A 4502-nucleotide genomic window follows, 5' to 3' on the forward strand; every position below is an offset into this window, starting at 1 on the left:
GCGAAGCTGGCGCGTCGCCCCATCCGCCTCTTCCCCGAGCGCCTCTACCTCGTCCACGACCTCGTCCCCTCCCTCTTCCCCTTATGGCTGGCTCTGCCACCACGAGCGAGGAAGAGGGGAGGGTGCGCTGCCTGGCGGCGACCCTCGCCGCCACCGATGAAGGCCCAGGATTCCCTTTCTCCATGGCGAATGAGAGAAAGGGGAGCAGAAGCTGAAGAAAGGAGGAAATGAGCTCGTGCAGGCTTCGGTGCTCCCTTCCCGCTCCTTATAAAGGAGCGAAGTGGGAGCCCAGCCGCCCCGCTCAACGAATCAAGGCACAGGAAGAGCAGGGAGGCGGGCCCACCCGTCACCTCCGCTCGCAACGGTCCGGATTCCCGCTTCCACCGTCCGTGATCCCAAGTGCATGGGAGCCGCGTGGCGGGGATGCAGAAATGAGGCGACGGATGGGGCGGCCTCGCCCTACCCCACAATCTCGGGGAGTGGGCGCTTCGAAGACCGCGCACCGGCCCCGTCCAGTAAATGCGCCACGCCCCCACGCCTACCTCCGTTTGGAGAAGAGGGCGTGGCCGTTCCCCTTCATCATGGCTTGATGCATGCTCGCGGGGCTTAGCCCCACGCGCGCCGCCCGCGTCACCCACGACCCCGCGTTTGACGCGTGGCATTTCGGGCATGCACGATGGAAGCGGAGGGACGTGCGGCGTGACCTAGGCCGCGCATGCCCGTGCACTGTTTTGGGCCTGGCCCAACAGCGCTCGGCACCGTGTCTGGCCCAAGCCCGGGGGCTCCTGTCGGTGTACTAGAGTAGTTTACCCTTGTACCCCGAACTTGTGCACGGGCAGTCGCAGCGTCCCGCGGCAAGGCCTGCCAGGTCACCGCCAAGATTCTCCGTGGTCCCTCTGAAGACCATTCAAGAACAAAGTACTCAAGACAAGACCCCGGCAAGAGGAGCTTGCCGGGAAGAAGGCAAGACCCCGGCAAGAGGAGCTTGCCGGGAAGGCCATCAGAAGCGTCCCAAGGCCCCGGCAAGAGGCGCTTGCCGGGAAGGCCGTCCTAGGCATTCCAAGGAACTTGCCGCGGCGCGCTACGCGCCCCGACAAGGCCCAGTGAGCGACAAGCTCCCGGAAGCGACAAGTCGACGGCCGCGGCAAGCCCCCACTCCACGCCCGCGCTCCAGCACATCCACCCACGTGTCGCTCCGGGGCCCCTCCCGAGCGCACGTGGCAGGAGGCTGTGCAGCTAGGGGCGTGCGGTGGCGCGCAGGTGCTGACAAGACAACCATCGTGGGAAGACGGTGGCGTCCCTAGCGGTCCCTTTCGGTGCTGTCTAGGAGACACAGACGGGCATTTAATGCCCTTGTCCCCTGCCGTCAGGGTTAGGTATGATAACACTATAGCAGCTAGCTGTGCCTACTACAGCACCTAGCTGTGCCTACCCACGGCACCCTTTCCATTTTTGCCCTTGGCCCCCGTTGCTCTATGTCGGTAACCCCATGAGTATAAAAGGAGGCCCGTGTGCAACGTAGAGGGGGTCGGCCACCTCGAGAGCTCTCGCGAGGTTCAGCAATTCCACACACTCACGCTCGCTCCTGAGCAAGAAATCAATACCAATCCATGGACTCAACATTAGTCATAAAGAATTCACATACTTATTGCAAAAATATATTAGTTATCGAAACAAAGTACTACGCGCATGCCCCTAGGGGGATAGGTTGGTAGGAAAAGACCATCGCTCGTCCCCGACCGCCACTCATAAGGAAGACAATCAATAAATAAATCATGCTCCGACTTCATCACATAACGGTTCACCATACGTGCATGCTACGGGAATCACAAACTTCAACAAAAGTATTTCTCAAATTCACAACTACAACTAGCATGACTCTAATATTATCATCCTCATATCTCAAAACAATCATCAAGTATCAAACTTCTCATAGTATTCAATGCACTCTATATGAAAGTTTTTATTATATCCCTCTTGGATGCCCATCATATTTAGGACTAATTTCATAACCAAAGCAAATTACCATGCTGTTCTAAAGACTCTCAAAATAATATAAGTGAAGCACGAGAGTTCATCTATTTCTTCAAAATAAAACTACCACCATGCTTTAAAAGGATATAAGTGAAGCACTAGAGCAACGACAAACTACTCCGAAAGATATAAGTGAAGATCAATGAGTAGTTGAATGATTATGCAACTATGTGAAGACTCTCTAACATTTAATAATTTCAGATCTTGATATTTTATTCAAACAAAAAGCAAAACTAAATAAAATAAAATGACGCTCCAAGCAAAACACATATCATGTGGTAAATAAAAATATAGCTCCAAGTAAAGTTACCGATGAACGAAGACGAAAGAGGGGATGCCATCCGGGGCATCCCCAAGCTTAGGATTTTGGTTGTCCTTGAATATTACCTTGTGGTGCCTTGGGCATCCCCAAGCTTAGGCTCTGGCCACTCCTTATTCCATAGTCCATCGAATCCTTATCCAAAACATGAAAACTTCACAACACAAAACTTAACAGAAAACTCGTAAGCTCCGTTAGTATAAGAAAATAAATCACCACTTCAAGGTACTGTAATGAACTAATTATTTATTTATATTGGTGTTAAACCTACTGTATTACAACTTCTCCATGGTTTATAAACTCTTTTACTAGCCAAAGATTCATCAAAATAAGCAAACAACACATCGAAAACAGAATCTGTCAAAAACAGAACAGTCTGTAGTAATATGGATCAAACGTATACTTATGGATCTCATAAAATTCTCAAATAAATTTCTGGGCCTGAGGAATTTATATATTAATCATCTTCAAAAAGAATTAACTAAATAGCGCTCTCCAAATAAAAATGGCAGCAATTCTCGTGAGCACTAAAGTTTCTGTTTTTTACAGCATGATCAACAAGACTTTCCCCAAGTCTTCCCAACGGTTCTACTTGGCACAAACACTAATTACAACATAAAAACTCAATATTAACAGAGGATAGATAAATTATTTATTACTAAACAGGAGCAAAAATCAAGGAACAAAAATAAAATTGGGTTGCCTCCCAACAAGTGCTATCATTTAACGCCCCTAGCTAGGCATGATGATTTCAATGATGCTCACATAAAGGATAAGAATTGAAACATAAAGAGAGCACCTTGAAGAATATGACTAGCACATTGAAGTCTAACCCACTTCTTATGCATAGGGATTTTTTGAGCAAACAACTTGTTGGAACAAGAAACAACTTGCATAGAAAGGTAAAACAAGCATAACTTCAAAATTTTAAGCACATAGAGAGGAAACTTGATATTATTGCAATTCCTACAAGCATATATTCCTCCATCATAATAATTTTCAGTAGCATCATGAATGAATTCAACAATATAACCAGCACCTAAAGCATTCTTTTCATGATCTATAAGCATAGAAATTTTATTACTCTCCACACAAGCAAAATTCTTGTCATTCGGAATAGTGGGAGTAAACTCAACAAAATAACTATCATGGGATTGAAAATTGAAATCAAGATGACAAGTTTCATTGTTATCATTATTATTTAAAGCATACGTTTTATGACAATAATCATCATAGATAGGAGGCATGCTTTCATCATAATAAATTTGCTCATCAAAACTTCGGGGACAAAAAAATATCATCTTCATCAAACATAGCTTCCCCAAGCTTGTGGCTTTGCATATCATTAGCATCATGGATATTCAAGGAATTCATACTAACAACATTGCAATCATGCTCATCATTCAAATATTTAGTGCCAAACATTCTAATGCATTCTTCTTCTAGCACTTGAGCACAATTATCGAAATCCTTATTTTCATGATAGATATTAAAAAGACGAAGCATATGAGGTAACCTTAATTCCATTTTTTTGTAATTTTCTTTTATAAACTAAACTAGTGATAAAACAAGAAACTAAAAGACTCAATTGCAAGATCTAAAGATATACCTTCAAGCGCTAACCTCCCCAGCAATGGCGCCAGAAAAGAGCTTGATGTCTACTACACAACCTTCTTCTTGTAGACGTTGTTGGGCCTCCAAGTGCAGAGGTTTGTAGGACAGTAGCAAATTTCCCTCAAGTGGATGACCTAAGGTTTATCAATCCATAGGAGGCGTAGGATGAAGATGGTCTCTCTCAAGCAACCCTGCAACCAAATAACAAAGAGTCTCTTGTGTCCCCAACACACCCAATACAATGGAAGATTGTATAGGTGCACTAGTTCAGCGAAGAGATGGTGATACAAGTGGTATATGGATAGTAGATAAAGGTATTTGTAATCTGAAATTACAAAAACAGCAAGGTAACTAATGGTAAAAGTGAGCGTAAACGGTATTGCAATGATAGGAAACAAGGCCTAGGGTTCATACTTTCGCTAGTGCAAGTTCCCTCAACAATACTAACATAATTGGATCACATAACTATCCCTCAACATGCAACAAAGAGTCACTCCAAAGTCACTAATAGCGGAGAATGAACGAAGAGATTATG

Source organism: Triticum urartu, chromosome 5A (assembly GCF_056163025.1).
Source record: "Triticum urartu cultivar PI428250 chromosome 5A, HENAU_Tu73, whole genome shotgun sequence".
Classification (NCBI taxonomy): Eukaryota; Viridiplantae; Streptophyta; class Magnoliopsida; order Poales; family Poaceae; genus Triticum; species Triticum urartu.